This window comes from Cydia amplana, chromosome 23 (genome assembly GCF_948474715.1).
Source record: "Cydia amplana chromosome 23, ilCydAmpl1.1, whole genome shotgun sequence".
Classification (NCBI taxonomy): domain Eukaryota; kingdom Metazoa; phylum Arthropoda; class Insecta; order Lepidoptera; family Tortricidae; genus Cydia; species Cydia amplana.
In genome coordinates, this window is record NC_086091.1 from 9236670 (window position 1) to 9260071 (window position 23402).

At 37.6% G+C, this 23402-nt stretch overlaps 1 protein-coding gene across 9 annotated transcripts in view; it reads left to right on the plus strand.

Moving 5' to 3' along the window:
• Positions 1–2365: 2365 nt before the first annotated feature.
• Positions 2366–23402, plus strand: part of LOC134658792 (uncharacterized) — a 78019-nt gene continuing 56982 nt past the window's right edge. For 8 of the 9 annotated variants that reach the window (XM_063514441.1, XM_063514440.1, XM_063514445.1 and 5 more), the window contains exon 1: positions 2366–2595. The gene's annotated coding sequence lies outside the window, so the exon portion shown is untranslated. Of the gene's footprint in view, positions 2596–17360; positions 17504–23402 lie in introns of those variants that run through there. The other variant, XM_063514439.1, reaches the window with a different exon arrangement.

The following is a 23402-nucleotide window of genomic DNA, read 5'->3' on the forward strand; positions in this document are numbered from 1 at the left end:
ACTAGTATCATTTCTCTCTCCTTGCTCTTGTAAAAATGCCGTTTGTCAAAAAAGGACAACCATACTGTTGACAAGATGGACTTCCAATCAAGGTGTTACCGTTTTAGGTGGTGTCAAGTTGTGTCTGTGTGCGTAAAAACGTATATGTGGGCTCTTTTAGGGATATGAAAAGTCGATTTTAATCATGTTATATATCGATAAACGCTACACAGCGGAACGAAATAGCGATTAATTGAAGCTTCAATATCTTCGTTAAAAATAAACATAATTGAAATGCTAATGGATAATGAATATATTATAATATCATAATATAATTCAATTATTGCGGAACACATATTTTTGTAGGTATTCGTGTATTGTAATTAAAAATCTGAACTTTCCCTTTGTTCCCTGCTGTGGCGTGACGATAAAATCGTGATCTGATAACCTCCATAAAGAATAGAAGCGTTTTTTGTTTATTTTAGTTGTCGTTAAACCTTTCAAGTAAAATTAAAATTGCAAGAAATGTCGATAGTTTATCGATATGACTTTATCGACATGGCTACAGCAAGGTGGATTCACATTGTTAATCGTACACTAAACAAAAGTGGTAACAGTGACAGCTCGCTTAGAGTCCATCTTTAAATATATTATATCTATGGCCCCAACGTTATCTGTTCTCTTTGACGGCGCAGCAAGTAGTATCATTTCTCTCTCCTCGCTCTTGTAAAAATGCCGTTTGTCAAAAAAGGACAACCATACTGTTGACAAGATGGACTTCAAATCAAGGTCTTACCGTTTTAGGTATGTGTGCGGAAAAACGTATATGTGTGCTCTTTTAGGGATGTGAAAAGTCGATTTTAATCATGTTATATATCGATAAACGCTACACAGCGGAACGAAATAGCGATTAATTGAAGCTTCAATAACTTCGTTAAAAATAAACATAATTGAAATGCTAACATAATGAATATATTATAATATCATAATATAATTCAATTATTGCGGAACACATATTTTTGTAGGTATTTGTGTATTGTAATTAAAAATCTAAACAAATCTAAAATCGTGATCTGATAACCTCCATAAAGAATAGAAGCGTTTTTTGTTTATTTTAGCTGTTACCTTTCAAGTAAAATTAAAATTGCAAGAAATGTCGATAGTTTATCGATATGACTTTATCGACATGGCTACAGCAAGGTGGATTCACATTGTTAATCGTACACTAAACAAAAGTGGTAACAGTGACAGCTCGCTTAGAGTCCATCTTTAAATATATTATATCTATGGTGATAATCGACTCCACACTCGCGTTCGCGATTCGCGCACGAGTGTGGAGGAGACTTTAGGTGTTTGATTACTTTGATTTATGTAATTTATGAATATGCTTTTCTAAGGCTACTTGTGAAAATATACGCACGAAAATATCGGAAATTTCTTATATATTGGAATCTAAATAATTCATTTACAAAATGAAATTAAGTTTTCTTTGTTTCTCTCTCCCTATTTGTAATGTTAGATTTGTAAGTTGCGGAAAGTAAGTTATCGCCCGGTATGCGATGACCGACAAAATGAGGGTCTGAGGGCCTACAACGAACCACGTTCGACGTGTTGTCTCTCTGTCGCACTTGTAAATTTGTACGTAAGTGTGACAGGGAGGCAACACGTCGAACGTGGTTCGCGGTAGGCCCTCTGGTCCTCGGTCTATTACTGCGTCTTCGAGATCCGATGCTGCTTATATCATCATAAATCATATCTGAAAGGCTTCCACAGGCGAACAAAGGTTGCCCTAGGTACCCTAGGATCTCCACAACGGCCGTTCGTGCGCCGCCCTCATGCAAAGTTTTTCTAGTATCGGCTGGATGACTTAAGTAAAAATTAAAAAAAAATATTCTGCAACCTACGCCTCAAGGGCTTTTGCCAATTTCACAAGTCGTACCTATCGATAAATTAATAATTTTGTAATTGAACCGGTAAATTATTTTAAAATATATTAAATACAATTTATAAGTAGTTAAAACGGTTAAATAAATAGGTAAGCAAGTATTCACGTGGTTAGCGTGTTAAAATCGATGATGATAACTTAGTCAAGGCCTTTAGTTACATTTATCATCGGTGGACGGTGAAGTGAATGACTCGAAGTGACAAACTAAGAAAGAATATACTTACCTATTTAATTTTATTTAACTAAACCTACAAACCTAATTTCAATCTTTAAAGTTGAATATTAGATTAGAAGGAACCAAAAAATCACAGAAAGAAAAAGCCGTTTACTTAAATCTTTAATTTACATGGTTAAGTTAGATTTAAGCACAAGCATGGCTGGGTTCGTATTGCGCAAACTCCAATATGCACGTTTCGTTTTACTTTACTTTTGTCACTTTTGTCAGTGCGGTACCAAGCGCAGCGCGGCAGGGACGTTTTCTACGCTTCTTCCTATTGATTTCCTGAACACCGCGTTATTGTGATGTTTTTTAAACAAAAACATGATTAATAGTGCATCGTCGTTACACTAATTTGGTCTAGATTCGGTCGTGTTTCAGCTGTTTCTTGTTTTAATGAGTTGTGCGTGATTTTGAGCGACTCTTTTGGATTATTTTTCGGACATCAATAGAGGTGAGTGTTTTATCGATAAGTTATTGAATTTAAAATTAATTTGTCACAACACTATTTACTGCAATAGTGGTGTATGCGTGAAATATAAAAATAAATAGGTAATTACAATGTTTTAGTCAAAACATCGTCCCTTTTAAAACAGAATTATTACTTATTATTATGTTTTAAATGTAAAATGATATTCTTACACAGTACCTAGCTAAGAACTTTTCATTAAAGAAAAGCGATGAATATTAAAGGAATTCATTGATTTTCCCAATTTTCCATGCTTCGCTGAAACTGCGTAAGATTCATACCACATGTTTGTTAACATTTTGGACTTTATTACGTTTGCAATAGAGGTCAATATTTGAAAGGGTAATAAATAAACCTCATGTAGAATACTTACCTACATTGTGTTATGCGAACCGATAACATGAATAGGTACCTACTAGCATGCGTTAACCGATAGCAAAATAGCTTCCGATATATCCCTATCATTATTACATTCATTGGGTAGGTATCTATATATATACACCTTCATCATTAACACTTTGTAATAATAGAAAACAATGATAATTAAATTTGCTTTAAAAAGCAGACCGAAGACACAGATCTTTTTTAAATAGCTGGCAACGCGCATGTAACACCCCTGGAGTTGCAGGCTTCCAATTGGCTACCATTAGGTGGGCTGCATGCTTGTTAGCCACCGACGTGGTATTAAAAAAGCAGACTCGAACCATTTAAATTTAAATGTTTACAACCTCTGATAACCTTATCAATTTATCAAACTGTATTAAGGTAAGAGAAGCTCCATCCTCGCATGGGTGTCGGCATGCGACTTGTGGTAGGTAGGTCTACCTCGCCTTAAGTTTCTCAAATCAATAAATACATATAGGTACACTTAGCCTAGCTATATACATCTCGCTCGCACTAATATGCGAGTACGAGCGAGATGCATAGAAAGTAAGTTACGCACATACTAGCGAATACCTATATTAATGTCGAACTAGTGGTACCCACTGACAATCCAACCTCTAGACTGAGCTTAGGCCAATTCTTTCATGAAACCGATGCTGCCAAAAATACGCGGGGGCGGGGGGACGAGGTGAGCGAATCCCGTGCCGTGATTGGTCCGTTCAAAGACACGGACCAATCACGGCACGGGATTGACTCGAAGATGGAGTAACGCTACCCTATATGTGGCAGAGGGGGTAGCGCGACTATGCTATGTCTAGAGGTTGGATTGTCTGTGGTGGTACCCGTACTGGCACCGTAGCCAACATGCCAATTGCTAACGCTCCGTAGCGAACGAAACGCAACTGTCACTGTCACACTAATATGGACGAGTGATAGAGAGACACAAAGCGATTAGATAGCGAAGCGATAGCGATCGTCATCTTGGCTAGGCCGCCTGGAGTCATAATTTGATTTGATATGATCTATGGGATGTATTTACGTAGATATGTGCGTATTGTATGTACCGGTACCGTCATGGTGCAAGTAACACGTGCCAAGAACAGTTAGCAGGTTAACTAATTAAATCAGTCAAATGCGTACACCTGCCGTAAGTAATTAAGTTAAGAAATGTTTACATTTAAATCGAATTAACCCATCCGGCTTGCGTGTGTCAAAACAATACGAGTAGGTACCAATGGTGAGGCGGGTGTCATTGCTCGATATAATGATTGGCTGCCATTAATCCGACATTATGTTCTTGTGTAGGTCTTAGCTTATCATACATACCTATATGTCGCAGCCATCTGGTTAAATTAACCATTTAATTTAACGCCTAGGCTATTTTTTTAATGGCACCGGAATCTCAAGTTGTATTGAGAATTCACCAATAACAATGTGCTAATGCCCAAGCTTTTAACAACTCAGTTGGTTAAGAGTGTTAAGACGCGGATTGCAGAGGTTGCGGGTTCAAGTCCTGATGGAAATATTATAAATGAATTTTTTATTTGTCAAAATAAAGATTCAAATGAGAATGGAACGGGACGGGAGACCGTTTATTCGATTATTGACTAAATTTTCGCATTGCGGACTCACGAAAGCTAATGAATCCGGCGGCCGCCGGCGCGGCGCCGCGGCGGGACGACCTAGGTGATCCATGAAAAACCTAGCTTTAGGAACTGAAATCGTTTCGCTGTCTGCGAGGGTTCTGTTCTCTAAATCCATAGAGTTTTAAAAGTACTGCTGCGAGTAGTAGTTCAAACTTCAAACCCCAGATTGTCCAAACTGACCCTAGCAGATTACAGTTGAAAAGACGTTACGATACGAGTCCAAATGCTTTAACATTTGTACCTAACACCCTCCAAACACCACAAACAACCTCCAAAATCCATACCACGCAATTTACCACCACAGTATACTATACTATCCAAAAACTAAACTGACGACCGGGGTCGTAAGACTGCATTCACACTTGCCTAGTGGTAACAGAAGTGAAAGAGATGGTAATATGAACTCAGTCGTCATTTTGGTTTACGCATAGTAGCTATAAGGAGTATAATCGCCTGAAACAACCTGTACTTGTGCCCTTCTTGAGTTTGGGTCTAGATTGGTGTCACCCGGCGAACCTGAATGTCTGGTCCCCAGCCTTGACCTTCGGTTAGATCATCACCTGCTTTCGGGGATTTAAGTAAAAACATGAGCTACAGAAACGAATTTCGACTATGTATTTGGGCGTTTTTTTTTGTTGTCCCAAACACTTGGGTTGTCCTAAGGTTTTTTTTCCATTCCGACACCATTTTTCATAGACTTTGTATGGCGGTCGCGTAATGGAAAGATCGAAAAATGTATGGAAATTTTGGGACACTTTTTTTCTCCTATTAGGATAGGAAGAGCTCGTGATTCTGAGTAGAAATAACATAAAAATCCCAAATTTGAAAAAAAAGTGTTTGGGACAACAAAAAAACAAGTGCGAGTCGGACTCGCCCATGAAGGGTTCCGTATTTAGGCGATTTATGACGTATAAAAAAAACTACTTACTAGATCTCGTTCAAACCAATTTTCGGTGGAAGTTTACATGGTAATGTACATCATATATTTTTTTTAGTTTTATCATTCTCTTATTTTAGAAGTTACAGGGGGGGGGACACACACACATTTTACCACTTTGGAAGTGTCTCTCGCGCAAACTATTCAGTTTAGAAAAAAATGATATGAGAAACCTCAATATCATTTTTGAAGACCTTTCCATAGATACCCCACACGTATGGGTTTGATGAAAAAAAAAAAATTTTTGAGTTTCAGTTCGAAGTATGGGGAACCCCAAAAATTTATTGTTTTTTTTCTATTTTTGTGTGAAAATCTTAATGCGGTTTACAGAATACATCTACTTACCAAGTTTCAAGAGTACTTATAGTTCTTATAGTTCCGGAGAAAAGTGGCTGTGACATACGGACGGACAGACAGACGGACAGACGGACAGACAGACAGACAGACATGACGAATCTATAAGGGTTCCGTTTTTTGCCATTTGGCTACGGAACCCTAAAAACGCCCATTTGCTTTTTTTAATAAGTCTAGATTTACTAGAAGATAAAAAGACTGGTAGATCTAGTTACAAAAGTAAATCCTAAATTATTATTAGGTACCTACTTGAGTACTTGTATACAGAACAGTTAATTTTCAAAATAATACTTACTAATTCAAAATAACTATTTATGGGTCATCATGGTCACTTGATCAGCCTCCCGTGTAGGTACATTTTATGTCGCCTTATTTACTTATTGACGATGGTTTTCTATAGTGTCTAGACATACGAGGATATCTAGAGTCTGTGAGGAAAGAGAAGAGTCGTAAAATGCATTAGATTCCATACATTTCAAGAATCTTCTCTTTCCGCACAGATTCTATCAATGAAAGAATAATTTATTTACATAAAACATATACATAATTACATATACAGTGGTACTACTATATTTATTTAAAAAATACCTTAAATCTTAAAAATAGGCCCTTGAGGCATTGTACCAAGGATGCTGGCGGCATTTCCTCGCTGTATCGCAATCTATCAATTCATATTTTAGGTAAGTCAAGTATAGGTACCTACATGAAATGTCGCAGCATCTGCATGAAATCCAGTTGATAAACTCTAAATAATCTCAATGAATTATCGCAATCGGTAGTTACTATTTAATCCCAAATAAAACGAAATTTAAAAACCGGTGTACATTTTTCCATTTTGTTTCGTCACAGAAACACTTGGGCAACCTTTCCCGTCACCCTCACATTTCTCGAAGGCTTCGAAGGTAATGCCGAGGCAAATTACAGACGTTAACTGGATGTCAAGGTGACTGTCAACTGTATATAATTACATACACTTGTCGTACCCACGGGTAAAGTACAGACATTACTTTAAATATCAATTTAATAAATCATTTAGTTAATTACAAACAAGATATATACAGTGTATTACTAAAAGAAATTAAAAACTAGCTTAAATCTAAAACGTATCAGCATTGCGATACAGCGAGGAAATGTCGCCAGCATCCTTGGTACAATGCCTCAAGGGCCTATTTTAGATTTAAAATATCAATTATTTCAGTTTAACAATATATGTCATAGATGTCCTATAGGTACATGCATGATGATGTATGTATGTCATACATGATTAAATGTAGGGGGCGGTTCAAAAGCCCGATTTGAAAATCTTGAATATTCAATGATAAGTTAGGTACACCTACTTAACTACTTATTAATACAATTAATTCCCATTTAGACCAAAAGATGGCAAACGTTCGTCACTTATTTTTACTATTTTTAGGCACTAATAATGTTGTAAACCCGTCCTCTATCGGTATTTAAATTATGACGATGTTAAGACATACTATACCTACGCAGAGATGTGAAAAATAAGAAAGAAAAGAAAAGAAAAGAAAGAAAAGAAAATATTTATTAGTAACATCGTTACAAGTCAGGTTTATAAATTTACATTTAAAGCATTATATAGTTATAACACTTATAACTAACATATCGTTATTAGTGTATAAATAACATCAACATTAATTTAGATATTACATTTTGTACATATATTTCATACATTTATTTATTGTTTAATAATTCATTTACATCATAAAATTGCGCCTGTAGGAGCCATTTTTTAAGTTTGCTTTTAAATACATGTGAGGAAGGTGCATCCCTGATACTGTCCGGTATCTTGCTGTATATTAGAGGGCCGAGGACATAGACTGACCGTTTGGATTTCGCGAGCTTGTGGGGCACGGGGGCAAGCTGGCCCGCGTTTTTATTGCTACGCAGACTATATTTTGTGTTTGCTGATTTAGTTGCAAACTCTTTGCTATTATTGTACGTAAATATTGCCACATTTTGGATTAGTAAAGATGGAAGTGTTAGTATGCTAAACTGTCGAAAGTACTCGCGAGCAGAGACATCGTCAGGGACACCTGCTATCGCCCGAACGGCTCGCTTTTGGAGTACAAATACCCTATGCCAGTCTGCTGCTGTAGCCCAAAGTTCGGTACCGTACGTGATATACGCGTGTACTGTAGCAAAGTAGCAGCTCCTGACAACATCTCTGGTCGCAGTACTAGCGAGGCGCTTCAGCGCGTAGCACGCGCTCCCCAGCTTGGCGCACAGCTGGTCGATGTGTGCGTCCCACCGTAGCCCGCTGTCTATAGTGAAACCCAAAAGTTTTGTTTCGGCTACCTGCTGGACAGCGTCATCACCGGCGCACACCGTCGATGGTTGGGTCACGTGACCGTTAAGCCTAAACTTCATCCAGAAAGTCTTACTTTTGTTGAGGGCTAACCCGTTCGCGTTAAACCATTGGCTCAGTTGGTGAAGGGTACTATTGACGTTTGTTTCCAATTGTTCGTGGGATGCGCCTGTGACGACAGCTGTCACGTCATCAGCATACATATAAATGTTGGGACCCTTTATGACCTGCGGGAGGTCGTTGAGGAGAATACTGAATAGGGTATTCGAGAGGCACGAGCCTTGAGGTACCCCGAGTAGGCATTTCATTTCCTCCGACCGAGCGCGACCGCCATCACCCACGACCACTTGGCATCTATCGGACATAAAAGACATAAGTAATGCTAGTGCCGGCCCACGAACACCATAGTGCCCTAGTTTGCGCGCGATAAGTCGGTGGTCGGCGGTATCGAACGCGCGCGAGAGGTCGCAGCACACCACGGCTACCTGCAGCGCGGCCTCTCGCGCGCTCAACACGTCCCACACCACCTCGCGTACCAGGTCGGTAGTCGAGCGCCCGTGACGGTATGCGAATTGTCTATCTGACAAGGTAGATTGTGGTATCCAGAATGATAAAAGTCTATTGTTAAGCCCGACTTCTAATAATTTACTGATGGCGGGTACCAGCGATATGGGGCGGTACGAGTTTAGGGCCGCTTTGGAGCCTTTTCCTTTGTATAGCGGAGTGACTTTTACCTTTTTGAGACTTACTGGTATTACAGCTTGACGAATACAGGTATTATATAACTCTGTAAGTACATAGGACAACGCTGGGCCCACGTACTGAAGAATGCTGGCTGAAATTTCATAAATATCAGTGCTGTTTTTTGGAGCAATGTGTATGCGAAGTATGGACTCCACTTCGTTAGGCGAGAAAGGTTTAAACCTCAAGGAGCGATCACATTCGGCAATATTGCTCAATATTGCGGACATCGAGTAGTCAGTATCAGGCGCGGGTGCACCGCACTTAGTAGCAGCTGTTATAAATTCCATATTTAGAGCGTCGACCGCGAGTTTTTTTGATGTGAATTTAAGCCCGTGATCGTCCCTTATGATTTCCGTGTAGTCCATACGCTCGCGGCACTTACGACCCAGCTCTTTGTTAATAACTCCCCACATACTTTTACATTTATTAGAGGCGTTACTTATAAGTTCGCTGTAATACTCAGTACGTTTACGTTTTAACATAGCGTTATATTTAGATGTTAAGGTGCAACACCGATCGGCAATATGTGTGTCGAGTGGAAATTTTTCTTGTAAATCGGCTATGTCGTGAATACTTTATAAAAAGTATTTAAATACAAAATACAAATACTTCCTTGATATACTATTTCAAATGCAAAATACAAAATAGTTTTTGAATTTGTATTTAAAATACAAAATACGAAATAGGTATTTTCAAAATACTTTTTAAAAATACAAATACTTTGCGATAAAAGGTACTCTGAATAGTGAATACCTAGTCTGAATTAAAAAGTATTACTCAAAATATCCGAATTGAAAAGACTCTCTTCATTCTTTGAAAACAGTGTGTCAATCAGTCCTCTAAGTGCAAATTTCTAGTTGTTTGCTCATATTAACCGGAAGGATGGATGGATGATGGTTTATAACGGACAATTTTTAAAAGCATTAATTTAGATTTGTAATGTTTTACAGCTAGTATAATGCCTCTCGTTAGTGTGATGAAAACGTCTCGTTTGTGCAGAAAAGTTTCATCAGGGCAGAAAAGTTTGTTCTGCTCTCGTACCTTGAAACCCTCGCAACACTCAAGATTCCACTTTTTTAACCACTCGCTACGCTTGTGGTCATGTGCGACGTTACTAAACAGATTCAACAGTATGAGAGAGTTGCCAGGATTGTAACATCAGAAGAGATTGTAACTCCTACCAACATTACCTACTATAAAGTATTTTGTATTTTGAAAATAGAAAATAGGTCCCAAAAACTATTTCAAATAAAATACAAAATAGTTTTCTTCAAAAGGTATTTAAATACAAAATACAAAATAGGTATTTTGCATTTAGTATTTGCATTTTAAATACAAGTATTTCAAATAAGTCACATCTCTGTACCTACGTACTTGTTATACGTACATATGTATAGGAAAAATATACATAACCTGAGCATGCAATAATAGTCTCTTTGAATAAGCGAGGCGTCGGGGCCCCGTTAGCATTTCCCGTTCAATCTTTACATCGTCTCTTTAATTTGCATGCCAAAAGGTATCCTCCTCATCTCATCTCACGCGACAGCCCGGTAAGATCGAGCGATTTAATGTAGGTACGAACAGCAAAAAGGGAACTATAATATGATTTAAAATTGTTATTTGCTGGTCATTTTATTCAAAATTGTACACATTACTCTATTGGATTTTGAAATGCGAGCTCTTTCGATCCTAATGCTCGTGACTTTCGGGTGGAAAAAACATAAATAAAAAATGGTTTAAATACAACTTTAAATTAAGTACTTTAGTTTAAATGATGTCTATTAACTGGTGACGATATAAATATGTAAGCAATTTTGTGAATTGTTAATCTTATCAAAAACTGAAAGATTATTTATAGGTAGGTACCTCTTACTCAGTTATATGCCAGCTCTTGCAATATTACCTACACTCAGTCTACCAAACCCTCGTCTGATGTCACCCTCGCACAAACCACACAAAAGGTGTAATGTGTAATGGATAATAGATATCTGACTCAAGCTATAACTTATATAGCTAACTAGAACGTTTAGTTTATTGATATTTAACGACTTGACTTCATTGTTGCTTTGATGTTTATTTGGCTGGTCTATTTTATATATTATCTATAAAAACACTTAAGAGCCAACAGGAGCTAAGATTTAAATATTTTAGGTAAATATACCCGTCTCGCTAACGGAAGCGGCTCCTAAAACTAGTGCGATAAGGACAAGGCGAAAAGTCCTGCGTAAAAATCTCAAAAATCGAGGTTTCGTACTCGGCTGTTTCCTCCTCCAAAACGTAACCAATCGTAACCAAATTTGGAAATCTAAATGATTATGACATTATCTGTGTCGGACCGTTTTGCTTTTTTGACTAATTGATGTCAGTTTTGAATAGCACGCCTCTCATTGCGGCATAGTCAATTAGACCATTTTGGCCATTTTTGAAGGGCTCTAGCGCCTTAAAAAACAAAAATATCAAAAAAAGCAAAACGGTCCGACACAGATATTGACAATATTAATCTGTGTTGAAAAAATCATTGCTCTAGCTTCAAAACCCACGGAGGAAACAGTCGAGTACGTTTGTATGGAGAAATGACCACTCCTGTTGGCTCTTAATACGTATAACGTTCCCTTTACGTAGGTACCGATTAGGTATAGTCAGCCAGCTGCAATAGTATTCAAACTCTCTATACTCAAAAAATTTAATAATCGTTAGTCTGTAATATATTTGCAAAAAAGATCTCCAAAACTATTAGAGGAGCATTTCTCAAATAATTTGTACAGTATTTCGATCATATCTTAGATTTCTATAAAAATTGGTATGCTGGTAAAGTACATGAACTGAACAACTTCCACCACATTTCCCAAAATGTCCAAGAAAGTTTGTATGAAACATTCCTTTTATGTTACCAAATGTGTAAGGAAATCTGGTAACAAAAAAGGATGTTTCATACAAACTTTCTCGGACATTTTGGGAAATATGGTGGAAATTGTTCAGCTTCATGTACTTTACCAGCATACCAATTTTTATAGAAATCTAAGATGTGATCGAAATGTACAAATTATTTGAGAAATGCTCAGAGTGCAGTAGATCCAACATTTGAACGCGATGATGATGATGATATTATATTAAGTATAGTACCTATACCTATCTAAGTGTGACAGATAAGTATAAATTATTTGACAATTTTGTCGCGTTGTTCTATCCAAATATTGCACTCAATGTATTCGGTCTAAAACATTCAAGTATTTTCCCTGACGAAAGGTTTACTAAATAATGTGTGTTGGATTAGCCAATGGGCAAGGAACGCAAACGCACATGTTTCAATCGTTACAAATAAAGAATGAATTGACTAATGAATGGCGCAGTGTGAAATTCGAAGCCAATGAGCTCAGATATAATTTGTCTGGATTAGATCGCTGTTTAGCAATAAGACGTCTCATCCATCATCCTCCTATTCCAGAATTCACGCTCACTTATGGAGTCTGTAATATGCTCGGCAAGATAATCCCAAGAATTGGCATATGCACTAGTTTTTACGAAAGTGACTGCCATCTGACGTTCCATTACTTTAGATCTTTTGGAATAGATACATAATGTTACTAAATACATTACGTACGCAGGCATTGAATTTTAATCCATTTCTCCGAACTCCGGAGTTTATGAGAGTTTGTTTTTTCGCGGTCCTACATCATGTTGTATTAAAAATTCTAAAAATCCCCTACGCTATATGACAAAAATCGACTATTTTACCAATGCTAAAAATGCCTTACTTACATCATTTCTAAAAAGAGCTGATACCATTCAAACTGCTGGATCGATTTCAATCAAACATATCTAAGAACCACTGAAAGGAAATTCGCTTTCACGTGAAGAAAACCGTTTCGAAATCGGTCCATCCGTTGGAGAGCTACGATGCCACAGACAGACAGACTGGCGTCAAACATATAACACCCGCTATTTCAGTCAGTCTCGATACAAAAAGTACTGAGGTTGACTGAAGTAGCATGACAAATACGAACGTTACCGAGAAAATACGAGGGAAAACAATTATGCACTAAGCACTACATGATGTAGTAGTCGATTAGCACAATTTGTACAGATGTAGTCTACATCTGTACAAATTGTGCTAATCGAAACAAAGTAGGTACATTTTATCTTAGAATTCAATTTGGCACAAACTGAGTTAATTCTGAGGTCACAGACCCCGTTTTTGCAATGACGCCACTTTTGTATCCCTGATGTCAGCATTACGTCACTCGTTTATGCGTGCACTGCTTGTGGTAAAAAATGGAGTCGTGTCTATGGATTTCTATGGTGCTTTATTAGGCAAAAAGACGTGAAGAGCATCGCATTGAGTGTTTGGCTACGTGCTTGGTTTGTGATGCCATTAAAAAAGCTTTAAAGTTAAGAAAATTATGGAATTACGTAGTCGTACCTGACGTAATACGTTACGTTAAGATGTTGTTTGTAAGCTAGTTATTATGAGGAAAGGTAAATATTTTTAGGGTTCCGTACCTAAAGGGTAAAAAACGGGACCCTATTACTGACTTCGCTGTCCGTCCGTCTGTCACCAGGCTGTATCTCATGAACCGCGATAGCTAGACAGTTGAAATTTTCACAAATGATGTATCTCTGTTGCCACTATAACAACAAATACTAAAAATAAAATAAAATAAATATTTAAGGGGGGCTCCCATACAACAAACACGATTTTTTTGCTCTATTTTTTGCTGATGGTGCGGAACCCTCCGTGCGCGAGTCCGACTCGCACTTGGCCGGTTTTAAATTAAGCAAACCCAATCTCTGACATCTACAGTCGATGCCGAATTTATTTCAGGATCTATAAACACACTGTAATCATAGTGTTTACAGAGTGACTCTGACTACACTACATCATCTGAAACAAGTAACCTTTTAGTCCGTGACATAAGAGCCTTGTGTTTGTGGGAGGCCTCGACCGAGACGTGTGTTCTTATTCCAACGAGTGAGGGAAAAACGAGAAATATAAATTGGTCAACGTAATTTTTTTCCGAAAAATTTTGAAACGGGTAAAAAACTAATTTTCGAGGAGTTTTTGCCTAAAACGAAAAGAGTTTCACATATTGAGAGTATTGGGTTGAGGTCACGGTAGGGAGGGACAAGTAGCCCTAATAGTCGGGGTATACCTAATAGTAAGGCCTACTGTCCACGGAAGCGTAGCTGCATAGACGCGTATTCGTCATTGTACGCTTGGTGTACGCTTCCGTGGACAGTAGGCCTAAGTCACTGACTTAATATAAAAGAAATAGACACACAAAGCAGAACAAAAACGTCAACAAATGTGGATCCCAATGACGTTTCGCACCATTTGCATTGATGATAAAAACGCTTACGTAAATATTGAGTCAAGATAAATGTTTCGTACATAAAAGAGCTTAATGTCGTAAGCATTAAGTGTCAAATTTGCAAACAGAGGTACCAACACTGTTAAAAAATTTAGTCCGATGGCACTAACGTAACGTATTTACGTCAAACAACGTCAAACGAGAATAATGAACGAATGGAGTCACTTTGGTACACTTTATTAGGTATTACTGTACAGTACCAGTAAATCAATTGAAGTAATAAATAAAACAAATTTAATTTAATCGGGAGCTCAAATAAAATTAAATCGTGGTTCAAATTCAAACAAATTTAATTTTTAATAAATAAGTATACTTCTTCAACCTTTTAACCGCCAGCAATTTTTGATCGAGCGTGCTCGTGTCGCCACCGACAGTAATTGTACCACGCAGAGTAAGGTTGGCATAGTTACGGGAGTTATAAATGTGCTGTAAAAACCTAATCAGATAACTTATTAAATATAAAAACAATTTATTAAATAAAATAACTGTGTATTTTAGATCTACTCATCGCACGGGTGCACGGGGACATTTATTGGTACTGATTGGATTTTTGAGAAGTGGGTAATTTTTGAAGTGAAAACTTCTTTAGCGGCGCTGGGCACTTTTTGAGGTGGGGAAAAAATGATAAACTCGAGACAGCGTAAGGCGATCACGTGACCGTAAGGGGCGTAAGGCGATCACGTGACCGTAAGCCCCGTAAGGTGGCCACTCATAATTTAGATGGCATTTAAATCAATAAAGAAAAACTCAATGTTATTTGACATTTATGTTGCGGACTCCTTTTCAAGACTTTTCACTTCTATCGGCACTCCTGGAGTGCAACCATTGTTGCTTGTTTTTATAAAGTCCATACTTTATAAAAAAAATCCTGTGGTTGTCACTGTGTTCAGACAGGTTTAGCATTTACAGTTAGTCGATATAAGCCCTTATTGGTGGTGTATACCTATGTAGGAAACAGGGAAATGGGCCGAACACACAAGTGCCGTTTTGCCTTGTATAAAACTGCATCACCCCTATCTCTTGCTATAATTAAATAGCAGTACACTGAGCACGTGTCATAGGTTTTCTTGGAAATCTTGAATTTGAACATAATGTTATTCGTTACGAATGCCATATAAAAATATAAAAAAATATTGACCTCACATCGACTCATTAGATTTTTGTTCCTTGACATCCCTTCTTTGGTAGTAACAAATTAATTTATTCAAAACCATAAAATTACCACCAGATTACATAAATTATGTAATGCTATCCCAAGAACTAACCGAAAGAAATACATTCCATCCTTTTTCCTTGTTTTATCATTGTTATTTTTACATATTTCGACGGCACATTTCGTAATTGTTGACAACTTCACATTTGAGCGTTTCAAACAAGACTAAACAAAAAAGTAATGCGTGATCTGTTTTAACATCACTTTTGTGGGGCCATTTTTTGCGGCTGATTGGGTATCCAGTTCTTTATTCTATATCAATGGCCTAAGTAGGTAGTTTTATCTTTCATTTGTTGTTATTTTAATTTTTAACCGACGAAAAAAACGGAGGAGGTTCTCAAGTCGACGCGTATATATATACTTTTTTATGTATGACAACGCATAACTTTTTACAGAGTAGTTCGATTATGATAATTATTTTTTTATTGGAAAGGGTATACCTCGAAGTTGGTCCCATATAAATTTGAAAAAAAAAAAATCCAACCTTAAGGGTAGGAAAATAGGGGATGATGACCAGTCAAAAATAATCAGCTTTATGGCTATAAATATAAATCCCATTTTTGACTGGTATTGTTACTACTTGGCTTGCCACCGACTTCAAACATATCAGTTGGTAACGCATATACTTCAAAAAGGATAATATTTTATTTCATCCTTTTTGAAGTCGTTTTTTTTTTGTAAAAAGTTTTTTTTTTCATTGTTTTTCTTTGTGTACACTAACCTTTAGATTAAGATGGATTTTTTTTTATATCTGTCTTGCTATCGTTCGAACATACAAAGAGAGATATTCCATATTCCGAATAAAGTTCTCTTAAACGGATTTACGGAACAACGTGAGTCATTTTTACAATATAGAACAATTATTTACATAAATCATATATACAGTGCTACTACTATATTAAATTAATTTAAAAACTAGCTTAAATCTAAAATAGGCCCTTGAGGCATTGTACCAAGGATGCTGGTGGCATTTCATTTTACAATTAAAACCCTAGTTTGTGAGAATCCATGACCAGATCTAAAGAGAAGTGTAAACACATGCAGTGTGTGAAAAATCCAGTGCACATGCTTATTATAACAATGGCGTAGCAATGAGTCATGGGCTCATCACTGAAATATGCGATAAGGATTAGTGAATTTATTTACTTTTATAAGCCGACATGGCTTGGATCTACCGTAAGTATGGTAGATCCAATTTACATATTTTTTAAACTAGCTAGCCAAAGATAGAAAACCTAATATGGGTCAACTAATCCTCGATCTTATTTTGATATACGACGTTGAAGATCGCTCAGTCTCATTGGTGCATCCGGAAGCTCCGGAAGCTCCGGCCCGGCCCCAGCCCGGTCTAGCGTGAGTCATCCTTAAACTTTCCTCAAGAATCACTCTATTTATAAGTGAAAACCGCATGAAAATCCGTTCAGTAGTTTTTGAGTTTATCGCTCAGATGCAGACAGACAGACGCGGCGGATGACTTTGTTTTATAAGGTGTAATGATACTATACATGTTCTTAACCGTCACACCCTTATAAGAACGTGATTACGATTACCATCAGGCTGTACACTTGTTTGCAACTTCATTACACTCCCTTCCGTGTCAGTAACTCAAATTGGTGCGTTTCTGGAATTTTCAATTATTTCTCTACCTGGCGTTAACTGATACATCTCAATTCGCACTTTACTATCAATTCTTACACCCAATGCAAAACATATACACTATGTGTAATAGTATAGAGTATAAATTAGCGTAATTTGTAGTTATAAATTATAACTTAGTGTTTGCGAGGAGGTTGAGTCAGTCTGTGTTAGTGTGTCTAAGCCTGCGGTCTTCTGTGTAAATGTGTTTTTAGCGAACATATAACTAGGACTTAGCATTTTTAGGTGTGATATTGTGAGCTATAGTTTCAAGTGTTATAGGTGAGTTAAAATATTTTAATGTAAATAATGTTGTAAGTATTTAAACTTAGTTTTTATATCTTTAGATTCCAAAGTTCTATGACCATAGGCCAATTTACTCTACCCAATCTGTTCAACCCATCTGTCGTAATTGTCGTAAAAGGACCTCCTAGCCTAGTCAGTAGACACTTTGCCGACAAAACAGGACATACGGGGTTCGAATCCCGGTAAGGGCATTCGATTGTGTTTAAAATGAATGTTTGTTCCTGAGTTATGTATTTAAGTATTATCTCTATGTATCTAAGTATGTATATTGATCGAACCAAATTGACAACTTTTGTTTATTTCTATGTTCCGTGGTTCACTGTCACTATCAATAAATCCTTTTATCAATATTGTTTGTAGCCACTAGATATATACATATTATAGTGAGCGACATCGATATACCTATACTGATAACTTGATAAGTCGCAGATCAAAAGCATTTATCAATGAAGTGACAATTTGTTTACAATGCAATGACACATTGCGTTGTTGTTACTATTGCTCATATGCAAATAATTATTAGTACCTAGTAGTAGGTAGTTAGTTTAAGGTATACAACGTGGTCTTGAAACAGTGTTTTTGAAGTACTAGATAAATTATAATAAACATTATTTAGTAAACAAAACAAAGTTACTAATAACAACGTGCACTATTCATCATTGTGGTACCTAAGTCTGAGTAAGAGCATTTGCACACTGTCCGATCCGATATCGCATATCGGATAACGTTGGAAAATCTTAAACATAAAGTACCTAAGGTAACACCTTTTATTATAGAACTCTGGATTCTGCTAAAACATGACGTGGGTATTGTGGGTGACCTAGCCCAATATGTACCGATATATTTAGGCTCCCAAGACCGATCCCTGTGGAAGGGTTCCCATAAGGCTGGCTGCGTTCCCCCTTTGGATGACTATGCCGATCCGTTGGGCGAGGAACGGGCCAGCCCTACGGTCCCCGGTGAAATCATTTTATTTGCTAAAATGCTGGCTGGCGCGATGACCCAAAATGAGTCTTGGCTTTCAACACAAGAGCACGCCACTTTGCTCGGTCCAGAGCGGTATCACGCCAGCTTTCGCCGACGCCAAGCTATAATAATAATAATAATTAATTATTTCCTTAACAACGAGTGTGGGATGCATCGTGATGTGGTGGCAGTAGACAGGAACCTCACGCCGCTCTCCTTGGCAAACGAGAACTGGCGCAAACCTGTGGTACTAAGTACTGCGGATCGCAAGGCGGCATGGGAGAGTAAGGTGCTACACGGGCGGTTTTACAAGGCCCTCACGGGACCCGATGTAGACCTGCTCGCGTCGGTGAACTGGTTACGATTCGGGGACCTCTTCGGAGAAACCGAGGGTTTTGCCTGTGCAATTGCGGACGAAGTAATGATGACGAACAACTATCGGAAATATATCCTGAAGGACGGTACGGTTGACATTTGTCGGGCATGCCGCCGTCCCGGAGAGTCACTCAGGCATATCATTTCCGGTTGCTCTCATCTTGCTAACGGCGAGTACTTGCACAGACATAACCTCGTAGCCAGGATTATTCACCAGCAGCTTGCTCTTCTATACGGCCTTGTGGCCCGCGAAGTACCGTACTACAAGTATTCACCTGCGCTAGTTCTCGAGAATGGTCGTGCCACGCTCTATTGGGATCGATCTATCATCACTGACAGGACTATTGTAGCCAATAAGCCTGACATTGTGATAATAGATCGAGCGCAACGCCGGGCCGTGCTCGTTGACATCACCATCCCCCATGATGAGAATCTCGTGAAAGCCGAGAAGGACAAGTCCAGTAAGTACCTAGACTTGGCTCACGAGATAACCGCCATGTGGGATGTTGATTCGACGATCATTGTCCCGATAGTTGTATCAGCGAACGGTCTAATAGCGAAGAGTCTCGACCAACATCTTGAGAGACTCTCGCTAGGTGGTTGGATCAAGGGTCAGATGCAGAAGGCGGTGATCTTGGACACGGCGCGGATAGTCCGTCGGTTCCTCTCTCTGCAGCCCTGACCACCGGCAGCTTGGGCCTTGCCCCGCTGCTGGCGGCACCCTAGGTTAGGTTTTTTTATAATATGTTTATAAGTATTTTGTATTGTTTTTGTAAGTGTTTTTGTATTTTATTTTTATATCCATATTATAAATTAACCTAACTTAAGATGATAAATAAATAAAGAGAATAATAATTGTTTTTGTATTTTATTTTTATATCCATATTATAAAATAACCTAACTTAAGACCAAAAATAAATAAAGAGAATAATAATAATAATAATATTTATTGCTTTCATATAGCTCACGGAGATCTGCCTCCACTCTGTCCGCCCAACGATACTCTGTCCTGTTGGTCATCCTAAAATAATTTTATTGATATGTATTACCATTCTCTTTGGCATTATATATTATCTTATACCTTTAAACGAGCAATTCTTGTATATTTATTTATTTATTTATTTATATGTATATATATTTCGGGGATCTCGGGAACGGCTTTAATGATTTCGATGTAATTTGCTTATGGGGGGTTGCGGGGGCGAAAAATCGATCTAACTAGGTTTTATCTCTGGGAAAACGAGCATTTTTTAGTTTATATGTTTTCCGAGCAAAGCTCGGTCTCCCAGATATTATATATTATTAATCTAATTGATCTTGTTGGTTTACCATGCAGAATTTAATTAGTATTTCGTGTAAAATTTCCGCTCCGATATGTAAAATTTCAGGAAATGTAAATAACGTAATGACCAATCAGCGTGGGAGTTGCGTTGTTATCGCCTTATCACAACGAGCCCTTGGCGGAACTATAATTATAATTGGAACCAACAATGTACAGTCGGCAGCAGAAATTTCAATTTCATTTACACAAAGACCAACTGAGTTCAGTATTTTAGTACAAAGAAACATAATTTAGCAATGGCTATGGAATTTTTTTCTTGAATTACGACGGTAGCGAACATGCGCATATTTGGTCCACTATAGTTTCGTGATTTTGAATTTTTCCTATATTTCTAAAATTGTTATTATTTTTATAGACAGCTCTGCTACCCACACAAAACAAAAAAAAATGTCATTGAGTTTTTCTTTATTTAAAAAATATATATATTATATAGGACTCTATATGTAGAACTATTAGACTGTTAGAGTATGTATCTCTACTTGGAAAAGTATTCCAGAGTTTTGGCGTGTTGTTTTGATGCTGACTGTACCTACTGACACAATATTGCGTACTTTATCGATCCATGTTAACACCTCTAATGAATCATTTAAAGTAGTACAATATAGTAGTATCATCAACCTTCAATACGATTTACCACAAAATTTACTTACTAAGTGTGAAACGGAATTAAGGTTTCTTACGTCATTTATAGTTGAGTTGAGGTCATACAATCATCATTATTCTGTTTGTGGTAATTACGGTAATATTTAATTATATTTATTGCAAATTACACAAACAATGAGACATACTAAAATCGTATTTTATTTTCACCATACCGGCTAATAGTTAAGTCTCTTTTTATTCTTCAAAAACTGGAGAGCAATTTGCATTTTGTCCACAAAAGTGGCAAAGTAATTTGATCCTTTTGAGTTGTTTCGAAATGGTGGAATTGACTTAAATATATCAAGTGGTAAGTTATATAAGATAAGTCAATTCCACCATTTCGTAACGGGAACCTTAATTCAGTTTCACATTTAGTAAGTACTAGCTGAGGTACCCGGCTTCGCTCAGGGAGCTGACATGAGAATTGTGTGGTGGTTGTAATAAAAGGAACAACTTTAAAATATATTTAGGTTTTTTTTTTACTACAATACCTGTACCTACTTCTACGTACATTTTTTTTATTTCTAACTCGAGAACAACCTACGACCCGTACTTACCTATAGTTGACCGTGAGAAAAGCATAGGGAACAGGGATAACTGAAAGTGTTTGTCGAAAATCTCCTGAGATTATGAAGGCTTCGAATAGTCCACAATGTTCTAGAATATTCCAAAACATTTGAATGTGTTCTGAAACACTCCACAATGATCTGGGATCCTGGATTCTAGGCTATTTACAAATATTTTATAACATTCCAGAATATTCCGGAATGTTCTTGAACATTCGAACCTCACAACTGTCTTGCTTACCCCTACTACCTTACCTATATGTACCCCTACCAATAGGTAGCCCCAACCCTATAAAAAGGCTTCGAATGGTCTAGAATATTCCACATTTGAAAGTGTTCCGGAATGTTCCACAATGATCTAGAATGTTCTCGAATATTCGACAACATTCCAGAATGTTCTGTAGCTCCACCCATACAAAAAAGGCTTTGAATGGGCCACAATGTTCCAGAATATTCCACAACATTCGAGAGTATTCTAGAATATTCCACAATGATCTGGGATGTTCTCAAACATTCGACAACATTCCAAAAAGTTCTGAAATTATGTAGAATGACCTCGAATACTCTCGAATGCTCTGAACTGTTCTAGAAATGTCTAGAGGGTGTAATTAACTTCAAAAGCACGCCCCTAAGGTAAAAACGGGAATCTTCTTTATGTAAAGACAAAAAAGGCTTCAAATAGTCCAAAATGTTCTAGAACATTACACAACATTTGAGTGTGTTCTGGAACGTTCCACAATGATCTGGTATCCTAGACTCTAGGCTATTTCTGAATATCTGACATCATTCCAGAATATTCCGGAATGTTCTTGAACATTCGAACCTCACGACGTTACCACAATAGGTAGCTATGATCCTACAAAAAACCTTCGAATAGTTCAGAATAATCCACAATGATCTGGACGTTCTCAAATATTCGACAACATTCCAGAATGTTCTGAGATGCTGTGGAATGCTCTCGAATACTTTCGAATGTTCTGGAATGTTCCACAATGATCAAGAATGTTCTCGAATATTCGACACGTTCCAAAATGTTCTGAAACGCTGTGGAACTATCTCGAATACTCTCAAATGGTCTGGACTGTTCTAGAAATGTCTAGCCTACGAGATCGAATGTTCCAGAATATTTCACAACATTCGAAAGTGTTCTGGAATGTTCCGCGATGATATAGAATGTCATCGAATAATCGACAACATTTCAGAATGTTCTGAAATGCTGTGGAACGCTCTCGAATACTCTCAAGTGGTCTGGACTGTTCCAGAAATGCCTAGCCTCCGAGGCGGCTTCGAATGTTCCAGAATATTCCACAACATTCGAAAATGTTCTGGAATGTTCACAATAATCTAGAATGTTCTCGAATATCCGCCAACATTCCAAAATGTTCTGATATGCTGTGGAATGATCTCGAATACTCTCGAATGTTCTGGACTGTTCTAGAAATATCTAGCCTCCGAGACCCGGGACACCTCACCAGGTACACATTTTTGTAGGTATTCACTATTCTGAACTTTGTTTTATTAAGTTAAGGTTCAAAATTCAAAAACAAAAACAACTGCTTCTTGGTCTCAGAGGGCGAAACTTTCAGCCCTTATATCATCAAAAGCACACCCTTCAGGTAAAAACGGAAAACTTCTTCATGGACGGCAGATAGAGGGCTACCACCCCATATAGCTTCCTTGATCGTATCGGGACTCATTTCTGAGTTTTAGCGGCACGCACATTGTACACTTTCTTTTATTATATATATTGATTAAATTTTAAAAGCGTTTTTTGGATTAAATTTGTAATGTTTTAAGGGGCCCACTGATTAACAGTCCGCCGGACGGTATCGGCCTGTCAGTTGTTCGGAGCTGTAAACTTTTTGTTCTAACTGATAGGCCGATACCGTCCGGCGGACTGTTAATCAGTGGGCCCCTTTACAGTTAGTTAGCATTTCCTCGCGTTGGTGTGGTGAAAAATGTCGTGTTTCAGTCGTAGCAAAGT